The sequence below is a fragment of the Corvus kubaryi genome, unplaced genomic scaffold (genome assembly GCF_017639235.1).
Source record: "Corvus kubaryi isolate FWS band 111438036 unplaced genomic scaffold, C.kubaryi_AGA036_p1.0 133, whole genome shotgun sequence".
NCBI lineage: Eukaryota > Metazoa > Chordata > Aves > Passeriformes > Corvidae > Corvus > Corvus kubaryi.
In genome coordinates, this window is record NW_024580667.1 from 2,878,695 (window position 1) to 2,900,319 (window position 21,625).

Consider the following 21,625-nt stretch of genomic DNA (forward strand, 5'->3'; position numbering starts at 1 on the left):
TAGAAGCAAGACAGCTGTGTTGGGTTTGCCTCTGGGTTTCTGCCCTTTCCCAAATATCATAGAATCACAAAATCATAGAATGGCCTGGGTTGGAAGGGGCCTCAAATATCATCTGCATCCAGTCCTCCTGCCCTGTGCAAATCCAACATTGAGATGATGGGTTTTCCAGTGGCTGCTAGTTTTCAGGTTCCCAGGTATCTTATTTAAAGGCTCAATGTGAGTTGCAGAATATGTAACTCAGAGCTTCCCATTTACCCAAAGGGCCTCCAATGGAGATGCAGTTATTTTTCAGGAATGATTTATATTTTGTGTTCATCCCAGCAGACACAATAGTAATGAGAAACTTGCCCACTACAAGCCAACTTCAACTCAGAGGTGAAACCTCACAGAAGCTGGCTGGCTAGCAGTCCTTCATAGCATCTCAATTTCACAGCTGTGATTCTCCTTTTCTAGCAGCAACAATGAAGACACAGGTGAGAGCCTTTACCACTTCATCTCCCTTAGTTTTGATTTTACTCAGGATTTTCAGACCCAGGTTCCAGACATTGTAGAAACCAAAAAATATCAAACCTGTTTGAGCTCGCTATGCTACTCTTATTTATTCACAACTTCTGTTGAATTAATTTTCCTCCCGCAGACTTCACACTTGGGCCTCCCATGAACCTTTTCAAGCGTTCCTTTTTGTCTCCTTCCCCTCTGTGAGCATGGGGCCACCAAAGCTGGTGAAGCAACAGTAATCAGGGGTAGGCAGTGCATGTTGTTAGCAAGGAAAACCCACCAGGGTAATGCTGACCAGCTGTGATGCCCATGTTTTAGAAAGCCCAAGGCCTGCTCCCCATCTGCATAGTTATCTGCTATAGGCCCTAAGGGAGGGTCTTAGATGGTGAATGAGGCTGCCCAAGAGGGCATCCAGCCAGGGATCTAGGGTTTTGACAGAGTGAAAGAAGAACAGCACTGACCTGAGGCAAATGGACCTGACTGTGGATCACAAAAGCCAGACTCAAGGTGCATCAAGCATAAGCTAACTTCCACCTTGCCAAAATACCTGGGACAACATCTGTCCCTGGAACTCTGCACCGACATGGAGCACGCCAGCCCTCTCCTCCAGCATGCCTCACTGTGGGGGAATCATGTATCAGGATAGGTATGTCACTGCCAGCACCCACGGGGAATCCCAAGCCTAAAAACCCCACAAAAGTATTTTATATCCCCACCTACAGCAATATTGTAGGCTATAAATTTTGTATGTGGTCACTGTGTTCTTCCAGAGCATGTAGGCGGCTGTCAGCTTCCTAATCCTGGATTTATTGGCAGCAATGAGAGGAGAGAGGAGGCTCATTTCAGGGACCAAGAGGACAAACCTATTCTCGGCACCTTGGAGGACTTTCCTGATGGTGGTTAGATGCACTGGAGTCCCTGTGGGCCCCCATGAATGTCACCCTTCCCAAACCTGAAGATGATCCACCTCTGCAAGCAACCCCTCATGTTTCCATTACAACCTGCCCTCAATTCCCCTTCCTCTCTCATTCCCACATTCTGGATAATAATTCAGCACCAGCACCTTCACAGCTGCTGATGAGGAGCTGAGACAGAGAAGACAGCTCAAACTCTGTCTGCTTTAAGGGAGGCAATTCCCAGGGCAGCATCAGACCTATGAAACAGAAAAGGAAGACTTTGTAAGAAATGTCAGTGATGGACTATGGCTGTGCCATGGTGCTCACAGGTTGGTTACAGCTCCAGAATCTCCAAATCAGAGCTCCTGGTGCCAGGTTTGGATTTATTACCAGATTAACATGACTTTCCTCACTGTCCTCTGTAAATTTTAGTGTTTATTTCAGAAACGTTTGTTTCTCTGTTCGTACCTATGAAGAGTGCCTTTATCTGGAGTGCTCTTCTATGAAAACCAGGCAAGAAAACATTCCAGAAGAAACTGAAAAGCAAGGAAACCCAGCACTTTCTTTACATTATTCACAGGGACTCTGCTACCTAAACACAGTCAAGCACAATTCGTGTGTCTCACATTGTGCAAACATGTGAGCATCTGGCAGGAGTGCACGACTTACCCATGGCTGGTGTGAGTGAGTGGAACTCTTGCATCCAGCAAAGAGCAACAAGTATTATGCTATATAAATAAGTGACAGCTTTGGAAATGAATTAATTTTAAAAGAGCTGGTCAACCTGAAACCTGTCCACTTTGCAAAAAACCATCTCAAAACATTTTCAGGTTGATATCTTCCCTGAATTTTCCCCATCACTCTTAGTATATCATTTTTGTATCATTTAAACTTGCTCCCTCTTGCTCTGCTGTGAAGAATATACACACACAGAGACACAAATCTAGAGGAAAACCAATTGTCTATGCAGATTTACATGGTAAGACAAAACCAGGAATGTGTCACAACTGAGGGAAAACTATCAAGAGAAATCAACATGAACTGGAGAGGGAAGGCGGGAGAGGATGTTAGATGACTTTAATCTTGTAAAACTACTTTTTAACATACCTGTAATAAAATTGAGCCTTATCTGCTTACCAGGACAAGCAACTCCAATTCTGCAAGCTTTGCACAGACCTCTAAACCAATGCAGACTTGCACTATTTTAATTTAATTTTGTTTTGTTTTATTACTGACTAACAGCACAGCTACAGCCACCTTCACATATCATGCCTTGATGCAGGGAACTGGGTTTTCACAGCAACACTGGTCTGCAGCAGCACTGATTCCAGGCAAAAAGGGTCTCATCAGGCTTTTTTGCATTTCCCACTTTGGCTTCATCCAGAGCTAAAAAATGAGTCTGTTTAAGCATAACTCACAGTTATCTCTTTCAGCTCGTCTGTAAAATGTTAATGCAACGTGTTCCCATTTAAAGATCCCTTTGCACTGAAAGAACCATGTGAAGCAGTCTCTATAGACAGGAGTGCGGCCGGATTAATCTACCGTGGAAGCAGGAGGGATGAGGAACGTTTCCAAAAGGCACGATGAGATCCACCCAGTGCCAGAGAGCCCACTGGCTGTGTGGGCAGGCGGCATGATCAGGATGGGCGACTCTGTCCACCCTGGTGCCAGGGAGCGCCTCGGCTCGATCCTACAAACCAGGCAAGATGTGACTCACGCAGTTTGCTTGCAAAGAAGGAGGACCATCTGCTAGTCATGAGCAGATGACAAATTCACTGCATTGCGTCTTGTCGCTACTTCCAAATTTGTAAGTAAACACATTTTGTAACCTCTCTCGGAATATTTGAGAGCTTCGATAATGGAGGAAAAAAAAAAAAAAGAAGATAAAAAAGGGGAAAAAAGTTTAAATTTATGTAACGCACGGAGGGGGGGGAAATGTTTTATTCTGAATGGGGTTCGCAAGCGCCCGCTCCAGCTCGGTGGCGGCTCCTGCGGAGCCCCGCGGGCGGAGCGAGGCGCGGTGCGGGCCCGCGGGCGGCGGTGCCTGCGCTCCCCCGGGCGGCCGCGGCTCCGCGCTGCAGCCCCGCGTCCCCCTCCTGGAGCGCGCCCCAGAGCCGGCAGCGTGGAATGGGAGCTCTCTGATCCCTCCCCGCCCCGCGGGATGAGCCCCCGCGGCCGCCCCGCAGCGTCTGCCTGGAGCCAGCAGCACACCCGCCCTGGGTGGCGCGGGTCTGTCACAGCCACATCCATCCGCCACCAGATCCTGAAGCAGTTCAGGGCACGAGTGTTGACCTTCTGGCAAAACAGCGAGGCAGCAAGGGCTTTCCGCAGCAGTACCTGCCTTGACAACCTCTGCACCTCAAACGGGTCAGCCCAAAACTCAAGTAGGTACCTGTGCACTGAATTTAAGCGTGTATCTCCAAAGGAGTCTTAGGAATTGCACCAGAGGATGTTTAGATTGGATAGCAGGGAAAATTTATTCACTGAAAGGGTGATCAGGCATTGGAGCAGGCTGCCCAGGGAAGTGGTGGAATCACTGTGCCTGGAAATGTTCAAAAGTCATTGAGTGTGGCACGTGGGGGCATGGTTTAGTGGTGAATATGGAGATGCTAGGTTGCACTCAATGAGCTCACAGATCTTTTCCAACCTTCATGATTCTAGAAATTTAAACATCCCTATCTTTCTGTCCCTCAGTAAAGACTGAGAGAATTAATGGAAAGCACGACCAGGGAACACTTATTTGGCTTAGCAAGGACATTGTCCAGACAAAGTATTCCCATGATTTTTGAAGGACAACAGTCTATGATAAGCAAAAACGTGCATTAATCAGGGTTATGGAAGCTGTACATTAAATGCAGACATAAGAAGGACAAAAATCTCAGAACCACCTTCATTTTACATCAGTCCAGCCCTTACTGCTCTTAGCCACAGTGCAGTCTTCACTGAATGCAACTTTACTGCTTTTAGAGAGAGACTGTCCTTTTCCAATCACTCTCATGGTGAATAACTGCTTTGCTCTGAGTCTCTGCCATCTGGACCAGACTGACAGGATGATAAAGGACTAAAACCATGCTGTCTCTGAAAACTGAAATCGGGGGAGTAGGGTGATGATGAACCCTGTAGCTGTGCAACTCAAGTGTTTGCTAGCCCAAGGAAAGCCTCTTGCTGTTCTGCCCCTTCTTTCCCAGCTCTCTGTACTCCACAGTGCACCTGCCCGACTGATTCCCTGACTCTGACAGCTTTCAACACCTCTTCTTCTTCTGGGTTTCAGTAATGCTGATCTTTCAAGTGCTGGAAGATAATGCAGGATGTCCCAGCCTGTCCCAGTCCTCTGTCTCCTTGGTGTTTGTTCACACTTGAGCAAGGAGAGCAGAGCAGCTGAAGACAGAGAAAGAAAGTCAGAGATCAGCAAGAGACCTCTGCAGACCAGCCTGTGAAATCACAAGGAGCCGTGCACAGCCCTGAGGACACCACCTGAGTCTTTCACTGGCCAGACACCCATGGAGCCACCATCCTCTCTTGGTGACCCACTGATTTCTCTTCCTTGCTCAAGTCTCCACCTGAGTCTTTCACTGGCCAGACACCCATGGAGCCACCATCCTCTCTTGGTGACCCACTGATTTCTCTTCCTTGCTCAAGTCTCCTTCTGCAGATGCTTCTCTTCACTGCCACACTCTCCAGTGACCTCTGCAGCTGCTTTTCTCTTCTGCTCCTCTCTGTGTCTCCATGTTGTCTCTGTGCAACCTCACCTACAGGGCCAAATTCAAATTCCCTTTCCCTGTTGCTTGTGATTTACACATCTGCTTCCCTGCTCCATCTCTCCCAGCTGAGGCCTCTCTCTCTAACACCACCCAAAAGACAACTCCCCCCCAGCTGCAGCCCAGTGTGGTGGGAGCAGAGCTGACAGCTCTGGGAGGTACCACATGGCCTCAGGAGCATGCTGCCTGTCCCACAGGCATCCTGGGAGACATCTTTGGCTCAAACTTCTCACATCCTCAGTGATTTTTTTAATGTTTTTTCTTTCTCAATACCATCTTTACTTTGTGCCCTTTCCTCTCCTTTCAGCTAAAATTCCTGTGCAGGCTTCTGGCATTTGGAATTTCAGCTACTCCCACCTCTTTTTCTTTCTGGCCTTGAAAAGCACTGTCTCATCCAATTTGTACCCAGCTCAAACACTCCTATGAGCATCCTTTCCTCAGGGGTGGCTTTTGCTCAGCTGCTGCTGCCTCTGGCCCCCTTCCCCTGCCCTGCTATGTTCAGGAGAAGCCCCTTCCTTCTACTTTCAAGGGTCCCTAGAGCATCATTCTCTAACCAGATATAATTTCTGCCCTTACCTAGCCCTTAATATAAGCCTAATTTGCCCACTTGATAGATTTTCAGGCAGGCACCTTTGCCCATCACTCCCACCACTCAGGTGTGAGACGGGCCCACCGCAAACACCCACGCAGCCGCTCTCTTGTCTTCTGTCAAAATCACTATTACAAACTCAGAAAATCTTTACTGTGGACTGCCCCTGTGCTGGGCTCATTTCTGGTGCTGCTGTTCCATCATTTTGTTCTGCTTTCCTTTCTCTTTGCCTACTTTGTCATTCTCCTTTGCCTCTGCTTCAGTGCTAAGCTCTCTAGCACAGGGCCCATCTTTTTTCCTTAACCATTCAATACTCAATGTGGTGATGTCCTGGTCCTTGATTAAGATTCCTATGGTGATATGAATCATTAGGATTGATTCCCAGTGCTATAGTGTCATTTGGTGCATTTGCTACAGCTCTTGGTAGCAATTTGTACTTAACTTTACTTCAGCACCTCAGTTCTGAAGGTAGGAATTGTGTGATATTAATTACCTCTAATCACGGCTGGCATTAAAAGTGCTGGTAGAAACCCCATAGAAATAAGTACCATAATTCCTTGTCTCAGAATGGAGATACAAGTTTCTCTAGCATTACATTTTTTAACCCATTTTGCTGAAATTTAGTGTAGTTATTTAACTTTCATTTTCTTCCAGTTGCTAACCCCTCACCTAGTTCAAATGATTCATCCCTGCTGCATTCACTGCCCAGGAATGTTGGCTTTCAACAAACTACAGCAAATAATGTAAAATAAACACAAGTGTGCTTTCATCTCACAACAATCTGGGTTAAGTACATATTTCACACACTGCACCACAGGATATGTTAAATTAAAATCAGAACCACCAGATTTTAAAATCCAATGCCAATTCAAACCATTGATGAGTTATTTTGGTATTCACTTATATACAACAGTGGGCATGAGCAACAGCCAGTGCTTTGTTAACCCTGAAATGTGCCACTTGACAACTTTTTGCTGCATTAGTTGAGGAAAACCAAGAATTTTGATTTGAAACTACACTTCGTGGAAATTACTTTTACATACTCTAAAGTAAATCTCCTTGAATGAATCTGAGAGCGTACCAGTAGTTGTGTCTCCATCTTCCTCTTGTTTTAGTGTTGTACATTTCCTAAACTGCTTTCAATCACTCTCTGAAGAAGCAACCTGGAATGGCTTCCTTGAAATGATAAATGTGTTTTTAAATGTCTGCTCCCTCATGCTGCCGGAATCATGCAGTCTGGGGTCTTGCATGTATTCATCTCCTAGTCAAAAGATGTAGGGGAGATACATTTAAAATAAACAGTGTAAAGAAAAGGTTGCAGGGATGGGAATCTGACAGAAAACTGTTGATGTACTGGGCAAGACTCAGATTTAATGCACTCGTACTTTAGATTTTCATAGTGTAACACTTTATGAATCTAGCTTCTCATTCCAGCAACACTAGGATAGGAATAGTGCTTAGTTGTTGATTTACTTCAAAGATATGCAGAATAGACATTATATTTCCCTTAGACTTTAAATACAAAACTAAAGACACCCTAAAATTTAGAAAGCCTCCTGTTCAGTGCCATGTTGTTATGTTTAGACTCTAAAAGTCAAAAATTAAATGGTGGGACTAGCAAGAAGAAAAGAGAATTAGTGTAGTTCATTTCTTTTCTCTATATTATGGCTTGATTAGGCTGTTGCTTTCCTTCTGCAATGTCTGCTTGAAGAGATGAGCAGGGACCTTTTGGGGAGCTTTGCTTCTGCACTCAGCTCTCTCCGAGTTGCTTGGAAGGATCTGCACTTACGGGGCCGACTGAAGTGTCCTGGGGACAGAAAAAGAAACAGTTTCATTTTAATAGGTTAATGGCTCCTGGACACTGAAGGATCTACCACTTGCCAAAACTACTTCTTGCTTTTCTTCTTTCAGCTTTCATGCTGCTGTAAATCTAGACATCATCTTTCCCTGACCAAGGAAAAACATTGACCTTTTCTGGTGTTGACAAAAACAGCAGAAGACAAATCCAGATACAAATATTTTCATCCATTGCCACAGAAACTCCTTGAGTGCCATATAGCCCTGTCTGGTCAGCTGAAATGTGAACTTGAAATGTGTCTCCCTTGGCTGGGAATGGATGGAAAACCTTTCTCTAACAAAGCAGTGCTATGTATTCTTCCACCCACCTCGGGAGGAGAAACATCTCTGTACCCACAATCCTGCTTTGGTTCTTTTAGGTCAGGTTTTGTATAAGGAAAGTGATGAAACTTACTCTTAGGACTAGAGGCTGGAGGTGGTGATAAGGAGCAGAGCAGTTGGCTTTAAAAGATAAATGCCTTTTAAAAGACATTTTATTCTAGCTGAGACTTTGAGAGACAAGGGAATGTTTGTATTCCCAGAATTAGAATGGCTCTTTTGCAGTGCTGCTACAGTAATTAAGGTTTAGAGCTCAGTTCAAAACCTAATACTACCACAGCTGGCAAAGAAGAAAGGATAAATAAGCTAGCAGTTCTCCCTCCTTCAAAATTAAAAAAAAAAAAAAAGGTAAGAAAATATATAAATGTCAGGATTTTCAAAATTATAGAAAAATTCATTATAAGGGATTTTCTCAGCTGGCTTCAATGATCTTTGGATCTAGCCCTTGGAGACAATACTACTAGGAAAACATGGAGCATCAAGGGAGAAGAGCACTGAATCTCATAGCCACTGTAGAGCAGAATTAGATCTTCCCACATTTCTGATAAGGTCTATACACTTGATTAGAGTAGCTTTTCAGCTCCTTTCAGTGTCTGAAACTCTTTTTCTCTAATCTCCAGTTGTGCCCATATTACAGATTAGGAGAGTGGTAGGGCAGGCTTGTGCAGGGACACAGGGAACAAAAGCAGGTACATCACTGGAGAGGAGAAGCTGAGGAGACCCTCGGTCAAGTTTTGTTCCAAATGTTTCTCTTCTCTACCACTGATTGGTAAAATCATTCACAGTATCTCCATGGGCCAGCTCACTACAGAGCTGCATGGAAATCTTCCATGGTGACACCTTTTGTACCAGGAAAAAAAAAAAAGAAAAAAAAGAAATAAAAAGGAAAAAAAAAAGAGACTAATTTGTTAAAAAAAAAAGGGTTTTATCCAAGCAGGACAAATAAAAAGAAGAAAACCCATTTTGAAAAAAATTTTAGAGAAAGTCTTCAAAGGTCTTGCCTGAACTTTCTGAAAGCAAATGTTTCAGTTTTTCAGCTTGAAAAGATGGTTTACCAGGGTTTGACTTTCATTTTATAGTACATGAAAAAAAATATTTTTCAAGGTGGAGTAAGAATGAGATGTTGAGGTTTTATCAAAACGAAACTTGAGAGCAGTTCAAAAGAGGTTTTTAACAGTGTTTGGGGGGATTTGGTTTAGCATCATAGTAAATTTGGGAAAAAACATCAGTGCTTTTTTTTCATTCTGAGAAAGAAGTTTTCCAAACCCACCACTTGCCCTGTAGACCAAAAAAATCCATCTCTCACCCATCCTTAACACTCAGGAGCCTGCATCTTTTGCAATGGCAGGGCTGGAGTCATGCTGTGTGTGCTTGGTGGGAGCATAGCCAAAGAAAAGCACTGTTCTGTCAGGGGCATAGAAACTGCAGCTCGTGGGCAGGAGTGGGTGAGCCTGAGAATTACCCAGGCTTGTCTGAAAATTGGCAGCCTGGTTGGAAAGCATCCATGATCTCCAAGTGCCCAGAGTTTACAGGCCAGCCCAGGAAACAGCCTGATTTAACAACCCTGGGACACCCGGGAGGCCTTTTTTGGTGAAGTGCAAACCTTTAGTCACATGCACACGCCCCACCTCAAGCAGCAAACCCAGTCATTCTCAAAGAATGTCTTGAAAATAATTAAATGGCTTTACATCATGTTCCAGGAGATTAAATTTTTCTGCCTTGCATTTCTTAAAGCTACCAGCTTACAAGGTAGCATGTCAAAGCAACAAAAGGTCATACGTGGCACTACTTTCTGCTTCCAACAAGGAGCAGCCTGGCACATTACAACCCCTTTTCCTTGCTAAGGAGAGGAAAGAGGAAAAGTGCTACAGTCTTGTCTTAGGCTAAGTAGTGTCAATAGACTTTCTGCATCTACAAGTTCTCTCTAGTCATGAAATGTTCACACAAAATGGGCATTATATTTAAGCAGCAGAGCTGATGCACCCTTTTCCTGCAAAATTAGTTGTTTTGTACACATCCAACTGCTAAAATGTATATAGTGTCCCCCAGTCTCCTTAATACGAGTGAGGAGTGGTGCTTTTGGGATTGCTTTACCTCCTGTGAAGTCGTAAATCTCTTCCAAATATGAAGAATAATATGGAAATTATGTATTGAACATAAAAGTGTTTCTCCTCAGGTGGAATTTGGAGATTCCCTTCATTTCTCCAGTATTTGTAAAAACAAACAAACAAAACAAATCATTAAAAATTAGGAAAAACCTCTAAATAATACCAGTGTAGTATCACTGGCTGAGCTTGGAGGGCTGTTTTGCTTTCCTTTTCTTTCTTTCTTTTCAGTTTCATGAGACTTAAATACCCATATTTTAAGACTATCTGTGGTGAAGAAAAAATAAAGTGTCATCAGCAACAGGCAGAAGCAGCCCTTGGAATAACACACTGCGAACAAACGCCTCGACCTCACAGCGAGACCTTTCTGTTACACCACCTTTGCAAACTCCTTTTTCACAATGCTTTTCAAATCAGCTTAATTGTGATTCTTAGGGGAATCTCAGCTTCCTTTTCATATCAGGGCAATGAAAAGTTTAGGTGCTATTTTTGACCACTATTCTACATCGCAACCCCGTGTCTTGTTCCAGTTCCTGGCACCCAAAAGCACAGTACAGATATGGCTCTAATAACTTCTCCTGGACAAGCTGCTGGTTTCCTCACATGGAGAAAGGGCATAGAGAAGACTGGAGAGCTCAGGATAAATGAAAAAGCTTCTCAAAATTTTTGTCTCTCCTCTCAGGTTTGACAAAAACATTATGGAGGAGGAAATAGGGAAAAGTGAAAATGACAGTCTATGGGCTTTGTGACAGAATATGAAAGATGGGAAAGGAAAAAGAGGCAAAAGAAAGGGAAGAAATAATATAAAAATGAATGAAAGAGAGGAAATGACCATGGTATGGAAAGAAAGTGAGAGACAAAGTGGCTGAGAAAAGAGGGAGAAGAAAATTTAAAGGAAACACGTGAGGCAGCAAAATAGTAGCTGTACATGTCTCTAGTGGAAAATAATTATGGGGCACGTATAAGCAAATATGACATTAAAAATTACACAATAGCAGATAAGTAAAGGCTATGGGTAGGTCTGGATAGTTCTCCTCCAAATAAGGCAGCTGAAAGTCAGCATTCCCTTATTGCAGCTATTGTGAAGCTAAAGTTCACTTGTACTGAAATGTTTCCTTACTTTGTATCATAGCCTGATAAGTGATTTGTTCCACTGGGAGAAAATGTTTTATCACCATGGCCCATGTGTGTTTTGTTGGCACAGAATCTGAGGTGCAATTATTCAATATAATTTTTCAGCTGGTGGGTATTTGTTTTAATTTTTAACAAAGGCAGGGTAAAACAAGTGTTTTTCCAAAATTCTGGTTTGCACTTTCTGGTCTCTTCTTTTGCTACTTTTCCTCTCTGTCTACAGCCAGATCCACTCCCTAAAGCACCGAGGCACTGCAGCCCTTAAAGCAAAGACCCTTTGAGTGTTTTTAACACGCTCACCCACAGACACTCACACCACTTGTTGCAGTGGCTGTTCCCACTGTCCCTGTGCTGATGGGCTCAAGGAGGCCAAGCACTGTCACTTCTGATTTCATCAAGGGGCACTGCAGGGACTAGACACATAGCAAACCAAGTGCCAAAGCTGCACAAGGCCTACTGCTTCTCCCAACACAACCACTGCTGGGTGACAGCTTTTACAACACTCTCAGACTTGTTAAATTCCTCCTCTCCTTGATTTCATATGCTGAACAGTAGCCAAAGCCATAATCTGTGATCTTTATACCTCCCAAGAATCTTCAAGCCATACAGTTTAATAAACTGGTGCCCTCTTACAATTAATTTTGACATGGAAATGAGAAAGACCTTTTCCTAAATGTGCCATGTAAACATCACATTTCTTTCAAGATGGTTTTTTTTTTTCCTCTCAGGTCTATTTACACAATAACCTTTATTTTGCTGGACTTCTTTCTCTTCAGTTCTTGAATTATACAGGCTTTACATTAAAAGAAAAGTTATCCCTTTCCTTTGCCTGTGCAGACATGTGAACCTCTGTCTAAACTGAAGAAGATCACAACTTTCTACCATAAAGCATCTGATGTTTTTTGGTAATGGTACCTTTGACCATTTTAACCAATAATCTCTGAAATGTACATAGAAATTAGGCAAAGTTGGGCAATATGTAAACATTATCTGCCAAGAGAGGCTGTTATACTGTACAACTGCTATAAATCACAGGCTTTGTAAAAGCTGATGCTGGACTAAGTATGCTACCTTCAATAATGAAACAATTTTCTTTCTTTGATGATGGGTGACCATGCCCAAGCCACTGACCACATGTCATGAGATATGTCCCATGGGATTTCCTTGGAGATAAGTGGAAGATCAACACACTGGAGTGCTGCTTGACTGCAAGTCTATTAAAAATCAGCCAGAGACTTAAAGTAAGGAGAAAGCAATCATACAGCGAAAAAAAAAGTGACCCTACATAGAAACCAGAACCCAAAACTTTTTTTGGTTAGAGAGCTGACTGACAAGTCCAGCCGTCATTTCCCAACAAGGAAATGAACTTGTTGATTGTTCCCACTGGTCCAGGAAGAAAAACAAAGCAGGATAAATAAACAGGGTTGCCCCAAATAAATATTTGTCTCTAAGTATCAGTGTCAAAATAGCATCCTCCTGGAAATGAACTGGCATGATCCTAAATGTTCTCTCTTTTACTGGGATGAGGAAAAAACTGCATGCAGCCACTGGAGAGCTCATGGACTTAAGGATACAGAACTGGGGAGCTAAGGTATTGCAGGGAAGACCTATCTCTCCTTCATATGCAAAAATCCTCAGGTCTAAGGAAGAAAGTACCAATAAGTGAGAGAAGTAGCGTAACGTCTCTCACTTCTCAAGGTGACCTGTCTTCCCCTCTCTCTGAGCCAGTGCTGTTGCCTTATTGAGCTGGCTGAAAACCAAAGGGAATTTCACCACTTGAAACTGTTCACATTTAGAAAAAAAGACTTTCAGAATTCCTACAAAGCAGAAATTTAATGACTCTTGCAAGTGTGGAAAATACTTAGTGGGGTATTCTGAGACTTCACTTAAAATGTTGTATCTTAATGCATGGGGTTTCATCTGTGGATTGGTTAAAGGCCTGGCAACAGGAGTACTGGGCATGACCATGGACCACTAACAGTTCCTCTGAAACACTGTCCCTTACAGCCCAAACTGTTCTGTGGTATTTCAGTGGCAGCCTGTTACAACGATCTCTGGAGAGTGATAAGGATCAAAGTGATCACAGAATCATTAGGTTGGAAAAGACCTCTGGGATCATCAAGTCCAACCTTTGATTGATCGCCACTGTGCCACCCAGACCATGGCTCTGAGTGCCATGTCCAGGGACAGTGTCTGCACCACCTCCCTGGGCAGCCCATTCCAATGTTTAATCATCCTTTCTGTGAAAAAATTCCTCCTAATGTTCAACCTAAATCTCCCCTAGCACAGCTTAAGACTATGTCCTCTTGTCCTGACACTTGTTACCTGGGAGAAGAGACCAACCCCCACCTGGCCACAACCTCCTTTCAGGGAGCTGTAGAGAGTGACAAGGTCTCTCCTGAGCCTCCTTTTCTCCAGGCTAAACACCACCAGCTCCCTCAGAACTTGTGTTCCAGACCCTTCACCAGCTTCACTGCCCTTCTGTGGACTTGCTCCAGCATCAAAATGTCCTTCTTGAAGTGGGAGGCCCAGAACTGGATGCAAGACACAAGATCTTCAATGTTTGGGGGGCAGCCAGCAGGCACAACAGGGTGGTGGCACTGCCCCATTCATGGGTCCGACCTTCTGAGCTCCTTACATCTGGGGAGCGCTGTGAAATCAGTGCTGCTCAGTATACAAATTGTAGCTCCAGTTTGCACAGACATGGAGAAGACACAGGAACACAGATTAGCTTCAGTTCTTATAAAAGCTTGGGATTCGGCACATCTTTCTATCAGCTTGCTGCACACTTGCATAATAATCCTCTTTATTTAATTTGTTACATTGCAGAGGTATGGAATGGGAAAAGACCTCTTGAATCACCATTCGGGTCCCCCTTCTCAGGTGACTCCACAGGTGACTACATCCCAGAATTATCTTCAAAAATCTGCTCAAACTCCACCTTAAAAATATTTTGAGGTTTTTTTAACATCATGGCTTAACACAAATATTGAAACTTGAGATCCTGATAGCATTCTGACTGCAAGCTTTGAACTAACCTTTGAAAGCCCTACAAGCAGGTTATTTTGTGCTGTTAGATGACTTCTTATTCTGCAATGACATTTGCCTTTCCTCTGAGTGTGCCACGCTGTGATTAAGAAATGAGTTGTTTATCTCGTGCTCACAATCACTTGTAAGGACCTCAAATACCCTTTACACATCACCAGCCACCCCTCCTATGCTCTGTTACTTTGTCCTTTAGCTTTATGACCAGTTTAACGTTCTTAAGCCAGATCTGAATGCATGGGACAGCACAGTGCTTGTTCCAGACACACGGAGGGAACGCTGAGGTAGGATTTTATACACATCTCTGAAATCCCATGGTGCATTCTGTTATGATCCCTCCACCCAGAAGTTTTATGGAACAGTCAAGTTTCAAGGCCAGGAGTTACAAACACGATCATCTGCAGTTTTTCACCCACTCAATCCCTTAATACCTCTAAGGGAATTGCTCTTCCCTCTTATGTGAATGAACTTTCCTGAGCCAAGTAACTTCTGTTTAAAGTAAAATCTGTTCCTCAAGAAAAAAAAAATCCAGCCTTGCTTACGTCAGCTTTCACTATCAAATACCTTCTCTTAACATAAGAGTTCATAAACTATGAGCAAGCCATCTGCTGACTTCATCAGTAAGTTAAACACATAGAGTTTCAACTCTGTGAAGCAAATTTTTCCACATATCCAAGGCTTTTTGAACTCTCTTTGGTTGGTCACATTCATTTTGAAGAAAATGCCAAAGCAGACACAGCACAGCAGAGGAGGTCTTGGAGTCTGGCTTAGTCCAGACATCCAAAATAGGGATGTCTATTCCTGAGGCTCTCCCAAAAGGCCACACTTCTTCTCTGGAAATCTGTAGCACAACTTCCCTGTGCTGCCCACAAGGAGCTGCTTTTTAGGGCCTGGGAAATGGGAACCATTTCTTTGAACCCCCATGAGGAATCCAGGTAAAAGTTGCGAGTCACTGATTCTCTCTGGGGATGGGAACAAGGGAGAGAACCTGCTTTTGATGACACTTCTTTCTCACCAGCTCTGATGCAGTTACCTGTTTAGGAGATAGGTTTTTGTATCTACATTGTCACAGCACTAAAGAGATGCAGAGTCATGGTCAGAGCCCCACTGTGCTGGACATTTCTGATCCAAGACCTAAAGCTGCTCCCTGCTCTGGGAACAACAAAATCTATCTTTTTTTTGCTGCAGACTCAGAGTGCTCATAGGGCTTTTGTTTACTGTTTGTCTCACTATGGTTTAAAGTAAAAAATATAATAATGATCAGCCTGGTTCTTCTGTATTTTTTCAATCATTGCCTTATTTTCTTTCTTCCAACTCTCCAGCAGTGTTTCCAGTGGTTCAAAGGGCTTGAAAGCTAGGACATCAGAAAACAGATTGTCAAGTCCAGCAGACAAATATGTAGTACAAAATAATAATAATTTTCTCTTTTTTTTAAATTTCTGAATCTTTAAATTCCTGACCTGTAACAAAAAGATGTATAAAATTATTGACATTTTAAAGGAAACAGGGAGGATCATGAGATTTCTACATTAATGATTTATCACTTCATTAGAGTTTACTTTCCTGTTTAATTCTCAGTGACAGCTCTGCTCGTTGTGCCTGGCTAGTAAAGGTGTTCAGTAAAGAAACTGGGGCTAAACTCAGTAGGAAGCAATTGAGGAACACTTTTACCACAGAGCAGCCTTATGAAAGCAGAGATTGTATTCCTTGCTGTCACTGTGGAAAATAGTGCTGGGATGTGGATGAGGAAAAATTAATTTATACATGCTGTTACTCTTCATTTTATTCTCTGAATAATAACTGATATGAATTCAAGCCAAGTCATTCAACTCTGGATTTGTTTAGAAAAAAGACAAGGAGTGAAAGAAATGGCATCTGATCCAAGGTTTGACTTGCATCTCATAAAGAGATGGGGAAGATGTAACTGAACTTAATTCCTATTTAATGTTGTGGATTTTGCCTCAATTCTTCTCTAGAAATAAAAATTTAGTGTATCCTTATTTAGTAAAGAAAGGCTGTGATGAAAATGATGAAGCAAAAGGTAGTGGGAAGGTTCTGGATCCTGATAGTCCCTCTGCTTTATCTGCTCTCATCACTATCATTTTTATGGGCACTGGGCTGGACTGAGATGTGGCTGCTGTTTGCACAGCAGATGGATGGTGCTGTGACCAAAGCATTCAGGAGGAATTGGTTTTGTTTCAGGCTTTGACACAGACTTTCTCCATAGTGTTGAACAAATTACCTAAGCAAAGAAAAGGCATAATGAGGCAAATGCATTCAGGCCAGTGCTTAAACAGTGGAGTTCATAGCATTTCAGCTTTAGAAACAGTATGGTTTTTAAAAACTATATAATTTTTAAAAGAAACATAACATCAAGATTTACCCTGTTATCTTGTGATGTGAGTTTTCCCTACATAACAATTTGGATGATTTTGTTCGTAGTAAAAACAAAATCAAATCCTTTAAGAGCAAAAATAGCTATTTAGAAAAAACAATAATAAGCAGACAACAATAAATGTATGTCATTACTGCACTCCAGAAATGAAGCCCATCTGAAACTCGCTCTCTGAATCTTACTCCACTGAGATCCTGTGGGCAACCAGACCTCAGTGAAGGAAGGAGAGATGGCAGAGAAGTGGATGAAAAGCTCAGCCAATAAAACCCAAGAGCAGTGCTTGATAAAATAGATGGAAAACAGTAAGTACCGATGTCAAACAAGGAAAGTTGCCCACTTCATTTTCCTCAGCCTCAGAGGGAATGGTTGGCTGAGTTAGTTTTGGTCCCCAGAAAGTGTGGTCTCCCCAGAAATTGCTCTCTGCAAAAGAAATTGGAAGGCCACCTCTGCCAACCCAGATCTTAGGACCATTTCATCACATTGCAGAGATGCATGAAGTATCTGCCATCCTCCCAGGCACCATATGGACCAGACCTTGTGGCTGTTCTCAAGGGATTCAGTAATTATATTGTCGTTTTCCCTCTTGTTTACTGGAGGGGAAAATGCTATCAAATTTTAAAGAACCGAGTGGAAAAGCCATGGAATAAAAGGAAACAGAAGGACTGAGTGCTGAATTACTGAAGAGTGGAAGAAAAAATAACCCACCTTCCAAACTTGTAATGCTTCCAGCAAGAGAAAAGAGGCACCCAAATGCAAAAAAGACAGAGGAAACAGCAGTGACTTCGACGGTCTAAATCTCCTCCTCTGTGCTGTACAATGTGTACAGTTTTGACTTGTGTACACACATGGAGAAAGTGAAATATCATCTCTTCTCTGAAAAGTTAAATTACTCAAGAACTTTGGAACATTACAGGACATGTTCTCTAAAATTTTCAAGCAAGTCAGAGGACATGCGGCAGCTCCACCTTTCTTCTGTAAGACAATATTGGCACCTCAAAAGACATGATGGCCATGGAGAACTTGTTTTTTATGGTGGCTAAGCACACCTGAGGAGTGCCAGCACCAGTCCTGGTGCTCTGCCAAAAACAAAATATACAGACCTCTCATTAAAATGAATTCCATGTAAAGGTTCAACCCAGACACTCCAGGAACCAGTGGGAAGGTTGCAAAGTCAGTCACAAGAATATAGGACTCTGCTTTCCAAAAATGCCTTCCTAATGTAGAAATATCATGATCGAAACTGACCTGGACTCTCAACATTGTAAATCCCACTGACAGACACCTTAAAAATGCCTCTCTGGTTTTTGCTTTTGAAAATGCTGTGCCCAAGAACAACTAAAAGCAACTCACCCTGTGGAAAGCACACTGAGGGAACCGCAGACTCCTTTAATGTCACTGGATTTAGAAAGCAGATCTTGTAGCCACACAGTGTCCCCAACTTCCTGCTTACAAACTGCTTTAGCATTGACTCAGTAGGAATAACACCATCCACTGAATCACCCACCCATCTGCAACACCTGCTTCTTCCTTAGCTATTACGCCTTCCCTGGGATGACTCAGTTTGGCTGCTCTGAGCCTGGGAGATGGGAGAAGACCATACCTTAAGACGCACGGGTTGGGGGGTACTCAAGGCCCCCTACTATTTACTGGCTTTCTGCAATCTGGGATGCAATAATCCCTTGTCCACTCCCTCTGACTCCACGCAGTTGGGGGGGTGTTTTGTAACTTGTCCAGCCCTGCCTATCTGGAACACTTTCCTGCCGAGACAGTGACTCACTTCCTCTTTAGGAAGCTCACCCAAAATCCTTTTCACTTTAGCTTATAAACTATTATTAACTCCATCTGTAAAGTAAAACTTTTACTCATCAGTAGTGCTAAATGGGAATTTTCCAGTGATACACACTTTTTTTTTGTTGGAAGATGTTGATTTGTTAGAACATAAATCTTTTTTAGAAACAAACCAGTTTTGCTTAGGCTTTCATCAGAAAAAATGCTTGCATCCAAAGAAGGAGAACAGCTCAGCTTAGCCAAGACACCAGTGGTTAGGTCACTGACATAACAAAACTGAGCTTTTTGGCTACGTAGGGATCTGAACCTGGCCCCACTATCCTCCACAGTGCCATAACAGCAATCATCTCTTAGAATGGAGCAAGTTCATGGTCTCCCACTGATGATGTTTTATTAAGTGACCAGTCAGTGCTATCAGAACCTGGTCCTGATATCTTCTCCATTTCACATCAGTGCTTAATCCTTAGGTAACTGGCAGTTCAGCAAAACCACGATTTTTTTTTTAGTCTTTCTCATTTTCCTGTGAAGCTTCAAAAAATCCAAGTTGTTCCCACTGAGGAGCAGGATGTTTTCAAAACCTTTAAGGTTGTCACAGAAGAGGAGAACTACAGAAGATTCCAGATGAGTTGTACTCAGTTTTTCTCAGAAGTAGTCCCAGGCAGGAGGTCACTCCAGTCACCTCACAAACACACAGGCTGTTGCAGTGTTTTTCTTAGGACTGGTAGCAAATTTCTTCGTTATGTGCCTCCATCAGGAAAGAGACCACGTGAGTCAAAATGTTTCCTCTGAATTCCTTTATAAATATAAAGTTTCTGATGAGTGAGGTGATGGGTTTCTTTGGCTGATGGACACTCCAAATTTCCCAGAACATAGGCACAACTGCGCATTTGGATTTTGTTCAGATAATACATTGTGCATTACCCATGTGTCTGTTTTTCCATGGGCTATAAAAGCAAGACTCAATTAGCAAGTGTAGCTTTTTTCCCCCTCTATTTTCACCCATGGCTCAGGATATGTCTTTCAGATGGAGTTTCAGAAGTAAATTTAAGATTAAAGTCTGATATTTAAATATACATTCAGTAGTTTAGTCTTTGAAAATGTTCCTTTTTGCAGCCAGAAGAATGCCATTGTCATATGAACTATATCCCAATTTTCTATTCCCATAGTATCGCTCAGTAGGAATCGTGGGGCTAATGGAACTATTCCCACTCATTTTGGTTTTTCTAATCTGTTATTCATCAAGTGTTGAGCTTCTGGGCATTTTAAGAACTGTATCAACTATCTTACACCTCTAGATTGCTCCCCATCTAACAGCCAAGAAGTACTGGAACTGCTGACCACCATGGCCCTGCAAAAGCAATCATGTGCTGCTCAGCACCCATTTGATCCACACAACCAAACAGGGTAGTACATCTTTCTGAAAAGCAAAGGCTTTTGTTGCTATTTAGGCTGGAACATCCTCCTGTATGAGGACACACTGTCTTTTGGTACTGTTTACTTAACTGCGAGACTCCATGGTGAGAAAGGGCTTCTTTCTGTTAAGAGAACTTCATCATTGGAGATATCTCATTTCTTGGGAAATTGCTTGTCATCTGTTTCTAGGAAAGACATTATTTTAGGGACATTTAGCATTGGCTGTGTCTGCTTTCCATGTACATGCTGTGGACCCATATTTACTGCTAGAACAAAAGGACAAGAGAGGGAAATGTCTGTGCAAAGGAAATTTTACCTAAGAGTGAGGAGTCTCAAAGGGTTTTGACTGCAAAGGAAAAGGAAAGAAAAAATCCAAGCCAATCTGCCTTTTCCACCCCCTCTATTTGTCAGTTGCTCCCCCTCCTTTAGACTGTCAGATTTCACTCCCATTCTACTGTATGGGCACATAAATCTTGCCAGAAATACTTCACTCACTTAACACCTACCTGCTGGAGCTTATATTCAGAGAGAGGGGAGAAAAAGCAACCTCAAATCCTGGCAATTCTTATAAATCACAGTGTTGCTAATCTCTTTTCAAGAGAGTCAAATGTAAAGTCATGTTCCTTCTTGTGAAAACATTACTAGCCTGTGGGTGTCAACACAGCCTTCTTTTCCAAGAAATCTGTTGCATCCCACAGCGACTCTAGAGAAATTGCACTCTGATGACAGTGAAGAGAGTCTGCTAAAAAACCAGCACACGCCAATTCCATACAACAGCAACCTCAACAAGCACTTGTTTTTGTAAGATCAGCTCTCTTTAATTTCACAAAAAGCAGAACTGAACTTGACCAAGATATGTTTTATGGGAGTTGTTTTTACAACCTCATTGTTGTAAGCTCTTTCCCCACCCCAAAATCACATTTTCAGCTTCCTTATTCATTCCGTGCCAAGATGCACTATCCCATTTCTTTACAGCTCCCATTTAGAATAAACAAGAACATAAACCACCTGGCTGCTACCTTTACACATCCTTCTACACCCTGTCTTCCAACAGTGGGACTGCCTCCTCTTCTGGGAGGATACCTCAGCACCAAATAGGTCAGCCCTTGCAGTTACCCTGTTTCGATAGAAGTCTTGTCTCTTCCAGAGGAAAAGATCATCCCCAGTCCCTCAGACCCTTGTAGAAATCCATCTAAGCATGAGATTTGAGGAAATCCCAAGATGCTTCCCAGATTATTATCTGGAAGGTGTCCATAGACCACTTGCAGGGAAAGAGCCTTTTTTACAACAAAGTGAAGGAAATAAGAGATGCTTTTTGAAGAAAGAACAGAATCTCAGTCAGTCAGAATGCAGTACATTACTGAAAGGCAGCACCCATTAAGTATTTTGTTCCAGTATTTAAAGGGTGGCTACAAAGAGGATGAGAACTCCATTTTCCACATGGAAAAGACAAGGGGTAATGGGTACAAGTTACTCCTGGAGACATTTTGATTACAAACAAGATAAAAATTTTTACAATGTGAGCAATCAGCCATTGGAATGATCTGCCCAGGGAAGTGGTGAATTGGACACTTAAGATGCAGCTGGAGAGGCTGCTGGGCTATCTTGTCTAGACTGTGCTTTTACCCAGAGAGGTTAGACCAGAGATCCTTGAGGTCCTTTCCAACCTGGTATTTTATGATTCTAATTGCATTTGAAGTCACCTGGAGTGTGGGTTCTCCTCTATGTTAGAAGTTACCAGAACAGGAAAATCATTTGAATTCATGTTCATGATGAGGAGCACCATAAAATGACCAGAGATCCTTCTAGTTAATTCCTGCATTACCCAGACT

At 42.7% G+C, this 21,625-nt stretch overlaps 1 long non-coding RNA gene across 1 annotated transcript; it reads right to left on the reverse strand.

The window, feature by feature from the left end:
• Positions 1 to 7,192: 7,192 nt before the first annotated feature.
• LOC121667534 lies at positions 7,193 to 18,995 on the reverse strand. The gene is made up of 2 exons (XR_006017092.1): positions 17,943 to 18,995; positions 7,193 to 7,548 (listed from the first exon to the last, which is right to left on the reverse strand). It is a non-coding gene; the product is annotated as an uncharacterized LOC121667534 (long non-coding RNA).
• Positions 18,996 to 21,625: the final 2,630 nt, after the last annotated feature.